This window comes from Schistocerca nitens, chromosome 4, assembly GCF_023898315.1.
Source record: "Schistocerca nitens isolate TAMUIC-IGC-003100 chromosome 4, iqSchNite1.1, whole genome shotgun sequence".
Lineage (NCBI taxonomy): Eukaryota > Metazoa > Arthropoda > Insecta > Orthoptera > Acrididae > Schistocerca > Schistocerca nitens.
The window spans coordinates 724326245-724342914 of NC_064617.1; positions in this window are offsets into that span (position 1 = coordinate 724326245).

The following is a 16670-nucleotide window of genomic DNA, read 5'->3' on the forward strand; positions in this document are numbered from 1 at the left end:
AGTGGAATGATCATATAAAATTAATTGTTGGTAAGGCGGGTACCAGGTTGAGATTCATTGGGAGAGTCCTTAGAAAATGTAGTCCATCAACAAAGGAGGTGGCTTACAAAACACTCGTTCGACCTATACTTGAGTATTGCTCATCAGTGTGGGATCTGTACCAGATCGGGTTGACGGAGGAGATAGAGAAGATCCAAAGAAGAGCGGCGCGTTTCGTCACAGGGTTATTTGGTAACCGTGATAGCGTTACGGAGATGTTTAATACACTCAAGTGGCAGACTCTGCAAGAGAGGCGGTCTGCATCGCGGTGTAGCTTGCTCGCCAGGTTTCGAGAGGGTGCGTTTCTGGATGAGGTATCGAATATATTGCTTCCCCCTGCTTATACCTCCCGAGGAGATCACGAATGTAAAATTAGAGAGATTCGAACGCGCACGGGGGCTTTCAGACAGTCGTTCTTCCCGCGAAGCATACGCGACTGGAACAGAAAAGGGAGGTAATGACAGTGGCACGTAAAGTGCCCTCCACCACACACCGTTGGGTGGCTTGCGGAGTATAAATGTAGATGTAGATGTAGAACCGTTACAGTGTGTATTTAAAGCAAACCTTTGCATCCTTATGTCATTCCATTGCGACGGTTGCGAAATTTGATTAGACATCGTTGTTTCAGATGTAGAAACACGCCTACCACTTTCATTTATGTCACACAACTCCGTCTTTGTGTTGCGAATTTTGTTCGTCAGCGTATTTTCATAAGAATCATATATAATTACAAAAATCATTCAAAGTGTAAACAAAATTACACTGAAGAAAGAAAGTAGTGGGGCCCCCAAACCAGACTTTGCAAGAGGCCTCGCAGTGTCTTAAACCGGCCCTGAGATAGGAAGACTGACTTGCTGTAACGATTCTGACAGCTATACAGAAAAGATACTAGTCAGGCCCATTTTACAGAACAGGCCCAGAACTGGAGTACCTGTCAACTAGGCACGACGGCAGTATGTAGCTGATGGTGCTGCTGATGTGCCACATCAGAGTCGAACGTTAAGGAGAAATACGATAAATAATGTCCAAAACTGAGATTCGCTGTTTTAACAACCTTTCTCACAGCACGATTTGGATAAGGGGAAGAACTGTTCCGTATTTGAACTAGATAATTCGGCTGAGAAGTAGAAGGTAACACAGATATGGTCTACTGGGAATTTCACTGACATATGTAACCGTAATCCATCAATTTTGTAAAACATCATCAAGGCGATCGAGTTCTCAGTGCACCTCACACTAGGATAGACAACCATCAGATTTTACAGTCATTCAAAGACGTCTGTGGAATCGCTTCGATCGACTTTTTAATGTCTCGGTTTTGAGACGGTTCTCAACTGTTTCATTAATGTTGCGAAACGATCGTATAATAAAGGAGATCAGTTTAAAGGAGAATGATAATATTATGTCTTCCTGTTTTTTAATACAGTCACTACTTTTTTAGTCACACCTTATATTCTGGCTAGAGCTCCCGTGTTTCACGCCCGATACACTGACAAGGCACTTTGTGCTCGGCAAAAAATGTTGAGAATACTGGCAGGTGTTGGCGTACCCTGCAGAAGAGGACGGAAAACGAGGCAGTTTGCTATCGGCGGACGAAACGACACTCATCCATATTCATGCGCCAGCCGAGAATCTTGTGGTTTCCTGCAAGCGAGGTGTTGTCGGTTGGTTACAGCAGTTCTCCAGCACCGCTCTCATCTCACTGTGCAGTAAACATCACCACCTTCCGCTGTTGCACTTTCGTCGGCGGAAGACCTCGTGGCAATAATAAACAGATGCGCGTTCAGCTGTAAATGGACTAGCAAAAAAGTCTGACATTATTGAAATCCAAACATCTGTTTAACTTGTTGAGCTTCAACAAAGTACAAACTACGCGTAGAAGAAACAGAAAGAACGTAATTGTTGTCGCAGAGGCACACATGCCAGAGCTTCATACGTCCAGATAGGATGATTACAACCTGTAAGTTTGTATGACTATTGTACGCTATGTTTACTTCAGTAACTCCTCAGTTTGCACTCTTGGCTCAAATGGCTCTGAGCACTATGGGACTCAACTGCTGAGGTCATTAGTCCCCTAGAACTTAGAACTAGTTAAACCTAACTAACCTAAGGACATCACAAACATCCATGCCTGAGGCAGGATTCGAACCTGCGACCGTAGCGGCCCTGCGGTTCCAGACTGCAGCGCCTTTAACCGCACGGCCACTTCGGCCGGCTTTGCACTCTTCTCAGTGCTTGTATGGCACATCAGGTACCTACCAGCTCATCATAACCGCAGTATCCTGGCTGTATCCACTCATCAATTAATCAAAAACACTCTCAGACTTCTTTTAAGCAGATGTTGTTCTCCGTGGAACAGGGTACTCTGAAGTATCCCAGCAGTTCATTAACTTGCAGCACTTAAGAAAAATCTGAAACACGTTATATTCTCATTCTCATATTTTTCCTTAAAAATGAACATCTGTGGTCATTTACCTTTGTGAGACACTCAAATAAGTGCCTATGCTTCTGTCTCTGTTCATTCGACAATCAGTTGCCTCATCAGCTTCTCTCTCTCAACATTATTTGTGTTGTATCCCGCCTGGAAGGCGGCGCGTGGTTCTGCTCCTGAAAACTGAAAGGTTGGCCGAAGGAAGGAAGCGAGTAGGAGCAGGTGACGTAAAACACGTCGGTACTGCGTGTCAAATTATAGATGTTTACTATAGGCAAAAACAAGTTAATAAATGGTTACATTTACATGGGCAAGCCTTAGACCCGTCGTAAGTAGTACAAAGTCTCAATAGCAAGCCAACACCCTCTGAAGTTGAAGCAATGTTTCCAGGCCGTCTGCTCTTGATCAAATGGGCAGAATCCGGAGCGATGCTCGTAGAGCCCCACAGCGCCGGCTAGAGGGCGCTGTCGTCGGTGTCTCGTAGTGCCAACTTATGAACTTCCGCCTACGTTCCTCTTTGCTTCTCTCATTTTTCTTCTCCCATTTATCAATCACACTGTCCGTAGCCTTAGTTCACCTGTGTGTAAATTATATCAGTTATTCTATTCTTCCAAAATAAACATAAACTGTGATTTTTCTGCTGTAGCTGTTTTTACGATTTCTACTATTCATATTTCCTAGTGTTAAATTACAAACCAAATATAAAACCTATATCTCAACCGAGCGTGCTTGTAAAACATGAATACTGTCTAGTTAGATGGTCGAAAGGGTCTTAACAACCTAATCATACGAACGGAAATGAAATGCAACTAAAATAAGAAATAGAAAGGAGTGAAAGTAGGTGTGAAAAAGGTTTTTTGATATTGCCCAAAGAGGTACAAAATGTTCCAATGTGTGTGAAATCTTATGGGACTTAACTGCTAGGGTCATCAGTCCCTAAGCTTACACACTACTTAACCTAAATTATCCTAAGGACACACACACACACACACCCATGCCCGAGGGAGGACTCGAACCTCCGCCGGGACCAGCCGCACAGTCAATGACTGCAGCGCCTCAGACCGCTCGGCTAATCCCGCGCGGCAAAGAGGAACAGATTTGTGGTACGTATGATATAATATTTAGGGATAGTAAAGTCCGAAAGAAAAGAGGGAATCTATTGGATGACGATCAGTTTAGCTTGAGGAAAAGTAGAGTATTACAGAGGCAGTTGCGACGTCGCACTTGATAATATTGTCTCCTCGTAACCACCTGCAGTCTAAAACTGAAAATAGGGTCGTCAATGAAGTACAGAACTAAGCACTAAAAGAGCGTCTATTACGAGCAACAGCGTACTGCCAGAACAGAACTGAGCCCCTTTACGAAGAGTGCTGCTAAACACTGAGCGGGCCCTATTCCAGTATACATTATAAACGCAAGAAATTTCCAGAACCTTCCATAAATCATAAATATTAAACAATAAATACGTGTCGGGGGTCTGCTTAGAACCGGCAACTCACCGTATGCCAGCCAGCGACGTTAAAAGTTTTGTTTTGTTTTCGTTGCATTTGATCTGGGCGGACGTCACGTGACACCCCTTGTATTTCATCATTGAGTCGTCTTCTAAGTTTTTTTCTTTTACAGAGAGCAGGCAGCCCTGTGACCGAATACGCTGAGCCACCGTGTCGGCTGCCGTTCAGCCATATTGCATGCATGACACCTCATGCTTATGTGGAAGCAAGACGTTAATATTTAAGGAAAATGAAGATACGTTCATAGCATTTGTCGACCTAGAATAATAATTCGACAATGTGAAACGGTACAAAATGTTTGAAATTCCTAGAAAAATAGCGACTGGTAATAATATACAAATGTACTAGAACCTAGAGCGAACGCTAAGGATGGCAGACCAAGAACGAAGTGCTCGGTTAAAAACGGTGTAGAACAGGAATGCAGTCTTCCGCCCTTATTGTTCAATGCACACATCGAAGAAGCAATGACGGATATAAAAGAACCGTTCAGCTGTGGGAATAGTACATCAGGTAATTCATGACAAACAGCAACCATTACCTACTTGACCTGCATCTGCAAATGACGTACGACTTAGTAGTTCACACTTTTTTGTCCGATGTATTTGTGACACATTTTTTTCCTTGACTACTGATAACTCTTTTGATGACGATAAAAAGGCAATTTTATTTTCTGTTTTAAAATTTAAACAGAACTTCCTTCCTGCCTAACTGTCTTTGGATACAAAATTTGATCTTCATTTATTTGGAATTACAAGTCCTGCAGTTATTCTAATTTTGATCTCCCACGTATAGGGACCTAAACTGATCTTTACGTAAACTTGTCCGGTTACTCCCATACTAGTGTTATTCGCGGCGGTGTAGCTTTCGGGCTCCTTTAGTATGGTTGACCATTTACAATGCGTTCTATGTTTGTTGAACCTTTGTTCATCTACCGATGTCACTGCATTTCCTGAATCCAGAAACTGAAGTACGCATAAATGTTAAGTGGCTGTGTCTTTTAGTGTAATCCTGTAATCCTTTAATTATATCTGTCGTTTTGTATATTAGGTGCATTGTGCTGCCTCCTACCTTCAGGTACTCCATATCAACAACCACAGTAGTCATTAGACATCACGAGAGAGCGGAATGACGCACTCCGCGGAATTCACGGATTTCGAACGTGTTCAGATGATTGACTGTCACTTGTGTCATACGTCTGTACGCGAGATTTCCACACTCCTAAACATCCCTAGGTCCACTGTTTCCGATGTGGTAGTAAAGTGGAAACGTGAAGGGACACGTACAGCACAAAAGCGTACAGGTCGACCTTGTCTGCTGACTGACAGAGACCGCCGACAGTTGAAGAGGACCGTAATGTGTAATACACAGACATCTATCCAGAACATCACACAGGAATTCCAAACTGAATCAGGATCCAGTGCAAGTACTATGACAATTAGGTGGGAGGTGAGAGAACTTGAATTTCATGGTCGAGCGGCTGCTAAGAAGCCACACATCACGCCGGTAAATGCCAAACGACGCCTCGCTTTGTGTAAGGAGTGTAAACATTGGACAATTAAACAGTGGAAAAGAGTTATGTGGAGTGACGAATGACTGTACACAGTGTGGTGATCCGACGGCAGGGTGTGGCTATGGCGAACGCGTGGTGAACGTCGTCTGCCAACGTGTGTAGTGCCAACAATAAAATTCGGAGACGGAGGTGTTATGGTGTGGTCGTGTTTTTCATGGGGGGGGGGGAGGGGGGGAGGCTTGCACCCGTTGCGTGGCACTATCACAGCACAGGCCTACAATGATGTTTTAAGCACCTTCTTGCTTCCCACTGTTGAAGAGCAGTTCGGAGATGGCGATTCCATCTTTCAACATGTTCGAGCACCTGTTCATAATGCACGGCCTGTGGCGGAGTGGGTACACGACAATAACATCCCTGGCCTGCACATAGTACTGACCTGAATGCTATAGAACACTTTTGGGATGTTTTGGAACGCCGACTTCGCGCCAGGCCTCACCGACCGACATCGGTACTTCTCCTCAGTGGAGCCCTCCGTGAAGAACGGGCTGCCATTCCCCAAGAAACCTTCCAGCACGTTATTGAACGAATGCCTGCAAAAGTGAAAGCTGTCATCAAGGCTAAGGGTCGGCAAACACCATATTGAATTCCAGCCCTACCGATGGAGGGCGCCACGAACTCGTAAGTCATTTTTAGCCAGGCGTTCGGATACTTTTGATCACATAGTGTAGTTAGGTTACACGTCACCATGTTACGCGCTACAATTCGGATCCATCTAATGTCGGAGGGCTGCAAATATGTAGACATGAAGAATAAAGATGTAGAATGTTAATAACGTTTGTTTTATTTAAAAAGATTTAAGAGTTTTCACATAAAAAAATCTGAAGAATTGCTTTTCATCACGCCCTCGTACGTTTTATTCAGCTGGTGTATCTCACCATTATATGAACTACAGGTCATACGTTCGTTGGAACATTCTGCCTTGTTTGGATGCTACGAATCCTCTCTTGAGGTTCATTACAAAAGATTTAGAAACACACTTTTTCGTTCGCCTAACTTCATGAACAGTTTTATCAACCGAATGGAGAAATATAGAGATACATCATTGATTCACCATACCTAATCATTATTCCTGAGAACTTGTACCTTTTCTTTCGTAACACTCTGGATTCTACATGGCTGTCCGGAAGGGACCGACACGGCGTTATTATTCCATTCAGCACTAACGCCGCCGACAGCGCCGCATCCGGTCGCGCTGACAGCTAAATTCGACGGAGTTAAATCATAGTGTCGGTTCTCGGTCACAGCTGCAAGACGGAAAATCTAACCCTGTGGCTACATCTGCGTTTGCATTCCGAAAGGCACAGTTCGCTGTATGGCTAAGGGCACCTGTATTTTATTAGCGGCATGTCTGCTGGAAGAGCTATTGTCGATACGTCTGCATACAAGTTTGTACATACAGTGCGTCTCTCGTAACAGTCGACAGTCATATTTTCTCTGGTGTTTCTGCAGATATAAGCACCTTCGTGTTTGCATCGTGTAGCTGGAGTTAACGAAAATTAGTCTAGTGCTGTATTTACTTTATCGATATGTACTAACGGGGATAAAAAAATATTATACATAAAAGATGTGATAAATAATTGCAGCAGCGACCAAGCAGCGCTACTACACGGCGGTAGCAGCCAACGCCGCTCAAGACGGTGCTATCGCTGCTGGAGGACTGTTATTCTTCGTGTTTGGCTGCCATCGATAAAGAAATATGGCGCTAGACGGACCTGGGTCCGGTCTATTGAAAGGGAACGTAATAAAAGTCCGCTCTAAAAATAATTTTGTTTGTAACGGGAAACATTGAAAGGGTACAGTACCGCCCGACATTGAAAATAGGTACGAAATACTTCATTATTTTTGTCAGAACAACACATTTTTTGTGTAAAAATAACTCAATTTCAATTAATACAGCGAAGCCGGATACCAGTGTGGGAAAGAATGACAATTTATTTATTTAATTGAGCACATGTGCACTCCCACAAAGTAAATCCCTACATCCAGTTTGGTGAGATCTGTGAAATGAATGAATGTATGGTCGTCTGCTAACCACAGATAGTGAATGTGAATATATGATCATCTTTGAGTCGATCCTTTGGCCACCTTTGGTGGGAACAAAGACATGAAAGTTACCAGAGCTTTGAGCGCCTGAAATGTGGTTGACCAATACGGTGGTAAGGTGCTTCCCCCACCTCGACAGAGGTGCGAGATGACCTACAGAACGGCCATATTTCAGCACTCTGCCGCTGCATCTTGTGCTGTTAAGACCTGTTTTAGTTGTGCTCCGTATTGACGAAAGAGTGGAGACAAGGTATGCATGTGGAATATTTAAGAGTAGTTTGAAATAATAATTTCTCTATCTCAGGAACTTTTGTGGGGAGAATTAAATGTCAGGCAGGTAATATTAAGGGGATTGTAGTAATCTTCGGAAGTGACCAACGGTCACAATGAAACCACGTGTAGCTATAAGTTGAGATACTTCCGTGTGCTTAAGTTAAGCTGAATTACTAGCGTGTGTACAATAAGTTGAAATATTTAAGAAATAGCGTGTGTATAATAAGTTGAAATATTTAAGAAATTACGTGTGCAGGACTTGAAATTAGAGACGAGTACTTCCACGTGGTGAGTACTGTGTGAGTCTCAATCTGTGTATGAGACAAAGGACAAAGAGAAGTACTCGTCCATGGTATCAGTTGAGGACTCGCGTGTGTGCTTAATATTAAACTGCATGATATGATTCCGTGTGACGCTAGATTTAAACTCTGAGAGAGAATCAAGGTGAGTCGGCCGTCTATCCAGCAACGCCACTTGGCATGCATTGCACAGGAAGACGTGCATTTATCTCCGGAGTTCACAGTAGGAAAGTAGAATTACAAAGTGGGGCAGTGTCGTGTGAAACTGGGATAAATATTGATTGAAGTGGGAAAGCTGAAAGTGATAATGTTGTAACCATTCTTTGTGTAGTATTTCATATTGTTGTGTGGTGTATGTCATGTAATTTGGGTATGTGTGGTTTGCGTGGGAGAGTAGCAAGGTAGTTTCAAAAGATTGGCGGGTTATGCATGTTCTTTCGGTACCACTCGGTCTGGAGGAAAGTTTCGTGATGATGATTGTGAGAGTCGAAGTGTGAGGTATAATAAAAGATCCACCATCCTATCCAGAAAGTGCACTGTAGCGTTAAATAAATTACGAGACCATAATATGGAGATTCACTAGTGTAAAGCCATGCCCACTGGGCGGAATTTCTCATGTGATATTGTTGTAGGTTATAGGATTTGTGTGTTTAGGAATAAATAAGATAGTGAAAAGAAAAAGATTGGTAGACTTTTCCTTCAAATTGTATGTTGCCATAATGTCCCGAATTTATAATGTGTGCGCCATTCATATTCAGTGGGATGGCCACGTGTTAATAAAAGTCGTTAAATAAAAGACAAAAAGAAAATGTGGTATTGCCAATGCGTAGTGTACAGTCAGAGTTCTGTAAATCACTGATAGTCAGATATGCGTTTCCGTTGCGTATTATTCATACAGGAGGATAATTTGTAACTAAATAGTAAGATACGAGAGTTCATGTTACTCGATAAATTAAGAAAGAATCCACTCGCTTGGCAGACCACTCATCTTGCAGGCCTGACTGCTTGATGCCACAGTATGAGCAAGGCATGTGGGTGCCTCTCAACATGTCGACGATTTCCGTCGCCACTGGGTGTCGCATTAAAGATGTGATGACCAGTACTTGTTCTGGCTTTAGCCAGAGAAAAAAACGCCTGACGACTTTTGGGAGAGAGACCTGGTGTGTTTAAGAGAGAAATATTTGGGATGTCCATTCATGGAATTTTAATAGTAAGCTCTTCCTTGAAGCAATATGCATTGCTTGTAGCGTCTAAGAGTGAAAGGCTTACTACTATTTAAAGACAGTGTATCCCCTGCGTAACTTCTCATCCCACGTGGTCTTCATTCCGAAGACTTATTTGATTTAGCTCTACGTGTTAGCCCATCCTGTGCAGGTCCCTTCGTCTCTGCATAACTGAATTCACTTGAAATCAAATAGAAACTGAAGTATGGCAGATCGAAGACGATGGCGAATTCTTGAGTGTGACTATTTCTATTGTGAAATATAAACCTGGGTTTATCCTCTGAAGTGTATGTAAATGTTCGCAACTGGGTGAGGCTGCCAAAGTTATACAGTGTGTTTCACAGGCTTCTTGGAGGGCACTCATGTCTCGAAATGTGCTGTTTGACAGTAAAATAAATTTAAAGGTCGTATAATTTTCAAGCCTCCCATTTTCCGGTACGCACACAGAGGAGACTACGAGGGTGGTAAGGGAAAGCTGGTGCTGGTGCAATTTTCATGTCAAATTGATATGCAAATTACTTAAATTGATCTACTGGTACCCCCTGACCACGCCCACCCCCACCCAAAGCCCCAGATGACGTCATGTGTTTTCCTCAGCCTACACATGGGCCCCACCCACTCCAAAAATGGTTCAGATGGCTCTGAGCACTATGGGACTTAACTTCTGAGGTCATCAGTCCCCTAGAACTTAGAACTACTTAAACCTAACAAACCTAACGACATCACACACATCCATGCCCGAGGCAGGATTCGAACCTGCGACCGTCGCGGTCGCGCGATTCCAGACTGTAGCGCCTAGAACCGCTCGGCCACCCCGGCCGGCCCACCCACTCCACTTCCCTTTCCTCCTCCAACTACTCTATTGGTGGAAACTTAAAATTTGAAAGGTAATTTCAAATTCTGGCGGGAATTTCGAATCTTGGCGGGTATTTCTGCATCCCAGGGCTGTGCTGACGTTCCAAACAACCCGCCCCCCCCCTCCCCCATGGGAATTGCCAGGAAATTAAAAATGGATGGTTGTAAGTAGCGTGAATAAAAGGACGCTATGTGTAAGAAGCATGAAGCGCCCTTTGAATGTATCCTGATAGCTAAAAGAGCCACGCGCACTTTGAATAAGAAAATGCTATTTGACACTGAAATCAATGTAAAAGATAGGGTCGCCACCAACTCTAGCCACACGGCAAAGAAGAGGTAGCACTGAGTCGGAAAATTACTTAATTTATTAATAAGAAAAACTCACAAAAGAACATTCATTGTAAAGTCATTGATAAAGAATGGGATGTAATTATTAATATGATCCAGGCATTCTTCCCGTGAATCAAATATTGAGTAAAGTAAAGAGGGCGTGAAAACCATGCGTAAGTGCAGCCTGCAGCAAGATTCGTGAAAACACGATCTATTCCAGAGCATTTGTTTCAGATAAAAAAAAGGGACACTAATCACTACACCTGTGCACATGCAAACGCTATAGATGGGCCAACAAGGAAAACTACAAGGTAAATGGCGAAGGTAACGGCGACGTAACATCGGTACACTAGATAAGATTGAAGGCAAAATTATTTATTCCTTAAAACATTGATGTAGTGCATCTATAGACTGCTGTTGCATGCTAACTATGTACAATTGCTTGTGAAATACTATACGTTTCATAACAGACTCGCGTGCCCACTCGGTCCGCGGAGACAATTTCTATGGACCGTGGCCAAATTTTAGTCACATGAGACAAAGAAAATTCACAAATACTCAAAAATTACCAAGATCCGGAAAAGATTAGAAGCATACACACACAGTTGTAGGCACATAAACATTCACACTGAACCGAGGGCACTTCAACATATGCAACTCCTTTGTGCTGCGACCAAAAGCTAAAAGCTCCCCTCTCTATGTGACAACGCGCCACGCGGTCAGTCCAACTCACCCTTCTTCGACTGGAGCACAGCTGTGTACGCTTCCCGTACCGGCGGCAGACTGCCTCCCGCTTCTCCAGCCTCTTCCACGCTCCGCGTGGACCGGAAAACCCCAAGATGCCATTTCCGCCACCAACCTAACGCAGGTGGATTTCTCACAAGTAGCGGAAACCTCTTTGCCGACTTGACCACTACGAGAGTTGGCTATTCTGTACGACTATCGCAGACTTTCTGCAGCAGACTACGCCACCGTTTGTGAAATTGGGCTCACGGACTAATGAAAGGTGGCTACAGGACCCTTTCATCACCCCAAACGTCTCGGAGAAGACTGTGCCGCGAATTTTCTCGCCATGCTAGGAGATTCGCCAACAGTCTTCGAAACAAACATACCCTAACGAGTAACAATTGGAACAGTAAACAGCAGCACAAAAGAGTTGATTAATCTCTTATATCCAAGTGAGCTTTATCTGACCTTAGTCAATAATTGTGACCTCATGCGGTCCGCAAAGCAAACAGAACAAATTAAATTAAGCGTGATATTCTACGCTAACATCATGTCATCTGACCTACTACGACCACAACCATGAGATATTATTTTAAAATTGCTTTAACCAACTATCAAAAGTTAACATAGAGACATAGGTGAACAGGTACATAATATATATAAATATATAAACAAATACAATGATGCAAAATCATTATCACGAACCAAAGCAGTATCATCTGGTGCTGACATATATACACTCCTGGAAATGGAAAAAAGAACACATTGACACCGGTGTGTCAGACCCACCATACTTGCTCCGGACACTGCGAGAGGGCTGTACAAGCAATGATCACACGCACGGCACAGCGGACACACCAGGAACCGCGGTGTTGGCCGTCGAATGGCGCTAGCTGCGCAGCATTTGTGCACCGCCGCCGTCAGTGTCAGCCAGTTTGCCGTGGCATACGGAGCTCCATCGCAGTCTTTAACACTGGTAGCATGCCGCGACAGCGTGGACGTGAACCGTATGTGCAGTTGACGGACTTTGAGCGAGGGCGTATAGTGGGCATGCGGGAGGCCGGGTGGACGTACCGCCAAATTGCTCAACACGTGGGGCGTGAGGTCTCCACAGTACATCGATGTTGTCGCCAGTGGTCGACGGAAGGTGCACGTGCCCGTCGACCTGGGACCGGACCGCAGCGACGCACGGATGCACGCCAAGACCGTAGGATCCTATCCAGTGCCGTAGGGGACCTCACCGCCACTTCCCAGCAAATTAGGGACACTGTTGCTCCTGGGGTATCGGCGAGGACCATTCGCAACCGTCTCCATGAAGCTGGGCTACGGTCCCGCACAGCGTTAGGCCGTCTTCCGCTCACGCCCCAACATCGTGCAGCCCGCCTCCAGTGGTGTCGCGACAGGCGTGAATGGAGGGACGAATGGAGACGTGTCGTCTTCAGCGATGAGAGTCGCTTCTGCCTTGGTGCCAATGATGGTCGTATGCGTGTTTGGCGCCGTGCAGGTGAGCGCCACAATCAGGACTGCATACGACCGAGGCACACAGGGCCAACACCCGGCATCATGGTGTGGGGAGCGATCTCCTACACTGGCCGTACACCACTGGTGATCGTCGAGGGGACACTGAATAGTGCACGGTACATCCAAACCGTCATCGAACCCATCGTTCTACCATTCCTAGACCGGCAAGGGAACTTGCTGTTCCAACAGGACAATGCACGTCCGCAAGTATCCCGTGCCACCCAACGTGCTCTAGAAGGTGTAAGTCAACTACCCTGGCCAGCAAGATCTCCGGATCTGTCCCCCATTAAGCATGTTTGGGACTGGATGAAGCGTCGTCTCACGCAGTCTGCACGTCCTGCACGAACGCTGGTCCAACTGAGGCGCCAGGTGGAAATGGCATGGCAAGCCGTTCCACAGGACTACATCCAGCATCTCTACGATCGTCTCCATGGGAGAATAGCAGCCTGCATTGCTGCGAAAGGTGGATATACACTGTACTAGTGCCGACATTGTGCATGCTCTGTTGCCTGTGTCTATGTGCCTGTGGTTCTGTCAGTGTGATCATGTGGTGTATCTGACCCCAGGAATGTGTCAATAAAGTTTCCCCTTCCTGGGACAATGAATTCACGGTGTTCTTATTTCAATTTCCAGGAGTGTAAAAACATGCAAGTGAAAGTGCAAAATACAATATTCACAACAAATACAGTGATACAAAATCATTAATATACCCAATGGTATGACAGCTGGTAAATAATCACCTTTGGAAAATAAGACATGAGTACAAAAACACATCCAGAAATCAACTCGTTGACACGCTGTCATTTTTCAGTTTCGTCACATGGTTGTTTCACTGGGTATTCTCTTTAGGTGCTGGGGTGGGGGTCTCTTCTAAAGGCGACTTGGAGGATAAGCTACTAGGCGACCACAACACTGAACTGGGGAGTTCGCAGCGGCGTTGATTGTAACGTCCGTTGTAACCCAGGTTGTTCATCCTAGACAGCACCCCGCGACGTTGCCTCGTGCCCGTTTCCACCCTCTGCGTCCATACTGTGGGATGGTTCGGCGTTGCAGATTTGCAGGACATCGCCACTTGTGGGCCCTGCCTCATCTTCGAGAAGGCGGCTTGGCGGTTGTCGTCCGTGTGTTGTGGAGGAATGTGTTTTACCGACACACGCCCCCGTCTCCTGTCGTGTCAATGGGGAGACACGCGCTCTTCTGCGTCGCATCGAGGTCGACGTAAACTCGTGCGGGTGTCGGGCTTGAGACCCGCTTATCACCTCTTTGCACCGTCTCAGCTGATGCGTCAGTGGTGGGACCCGCGTCCCTCCGGGCAGTGGGCGTTACCTCACCGCAGCAGCCGTCTGGACTAGCGGCGCTCAGGGATCGGCGGCCTCGCCTGGTGTGCGTCATACTTTCCCTTTCGCTTGTCAGATGACTAGCGCATGGGGTGGAACGCCGGCCATCAGCTGGCGCTGCCGTGGTGACACGCCTGAGGGCTCCGGTGTGAGCCTGCGCCTGGGGGAAGACCAGCATCCCCTCCCCTCTGACGGGGAAACAGCTGTGACCGCTCGCCGCATCACTGCTTCGCCGTTGATACCAGGGTTCGGCAACGCCTGCCGGTGGACCAAGCCCTGTGCTTTCTGATGCGGAGGCTCCCTAGGCGGCCTTGCACCCACTTAAGAACTGCGCTCACAGGGATCGTTATAAAATATCATGTGTACAGATTACCACAAAATCTTCGGAGTTTCTCACTCCTGATCAATACATGGAATAGTGCCCAAAATTAACTTGACAAAAAGGGCCTTCTTAACATTACTAATAAAAAAACAATGAAGAAAATTAAATAACCAATATTCAAACAAACAAAAAATCCTTTTTATAAAATATAGTTCCAGCATTACATCTGCTGTCAATCATTCAGGGTAGATCTTGTACAAGGTTTGGTCAGGATTTGGATAGGATTTGGCGCTGCTGCTAGCTACAGACACAAAACTCTACCTGCTCCTAACTACGCTCTCACACACAATCTACACAGCTCGTACTAGTCACCATCACCATATAGCCCGACTACAATTCCCACATATAAACAAAATATTCCTTTCAACACCAATACCCATATCGTTGTTCATTGACTGCTCCTCCAAGGTTTGCAGAACATGTTTGATGATCTGTGAAAATTTTCCGAGACTTCTTTTCTATGGACATTGCATAATAAAAGTTATGATTAATGAGACACAGAAGGTTCATTCAAGTCACATCTGGAATGGTAAATGTTTCAACATCTATTCATCAGACTAATGCAAAAGGTCAGTGGGCATAAAAATGAAAATAAAAATCATCCTATCCTATTAGCAAACACATAAACACTTCGTCCTATAAGTACATAAAAAAATACTGTCAAAAGAAATCCATTGTCCAGGGCCATGAGTACCCAACTTACTGCTATCATAAGATACTCATAATGATTACACACTTACTCACCACACGTCCCCAGGGGTCCTCACCTACCGTCATGTTGTTTTAGCTTGGACGTAGTCGCATTGATTCTCTATTAAATATCAAGCTGCTTGAGTTTATAAGCTGTTTCCACATACATCTTCTGGGGTTTCACACCCTGGTGTCCTCAACCGTACCTAGTAGTATGTGACGGCAAGTTACACTTTCCAAATATCTTATAAGATGGCAACTCTGAAAATCAAACACTATTAATCTCCCTTCATACACAAGTCCTTCACCTACAAGTCACCAAGTTGCTTCATTAACATCGCAGTACATTTGAAAAATCTCACTGAATCATGCTCACCTAAGGGGAATAAGAACACTAAAACTGTAATTTATCATCAAGAATTACCTTACGACCATTGACTCGCCACGCCAACACACCCGATACCTTTTTAGTCATCAAAGAACGAAAGCCATCTTACTGTAATAGGAAACGCTTCATATGAGCCTCATAATCATTCATATTCAGATGTTTTGAAACTGCACAACACTACTCCTTTCTGCTGACAAGAAGAAATAACTACACACATATTGGGGGACCCTTTACAATACACAGAAAATATACACTTTAATTTTAATCACACCAGAGTGAATCAAAACATTGGAAAATATGCACTGTAATTATACTCACAAAAGAATGAATGCGAAAAAGCATATGGGCAATACGTCATTCCGACCTCCGAGGGGCAAGATCTTCTGCTTCTTATTCAATGTAAGGTTTTACGTTGGAGATGTGGTACAGGCCCTTCGACTTTCGAGAGCGGAGTGTTTCTACTTCAAGCGCATTCTGATGTGGAATCCGCTTGATTCTGTACGGCCCGTTAAATAAGAAGAAGAATTCTTTGACAACCCAGCCCGTTTATTAGAGAGCTTGTGCGAGCGTACAAGTACTTTCTGGCCCACGTGAAAAGTTATATTCCGCACCTTCTTTTTGTAGGTTCTTATCCGAGCCTCGGCGGCACTCTTTATATTTTTCAGGGCAAGCTCCACAATTGCAGATCTTCGTAACCTGGGTTCCACTGGCCAGGGAACCACCTCTTTTATTTTACTCGGAGGCTCCTTGTTTTTCAGGACCAGAATCGGTGGCAACGTCGTCGAGGAATTTGGCAACTCATTTAATATGTTCTGGAAACCGGCTAGTTTCGTGTCCCACGTCCGGTGGTCACGGTGGCAGTATAACCTACACAATTTTCCAATCTCCTTCATCCACCTTTCACAAGGATTTGCTGAAGGGCAGAAAAGGGAGATAAAGATCGGTTTCACTCGCTTTCTCCGAAGCATATGCTCCCAGTGACGTGACCTGAATTGTGGCCCGTTGTCCGAAATCACACGCTTCACAGTGCCAATCTCCCGTAAGAAGTGATT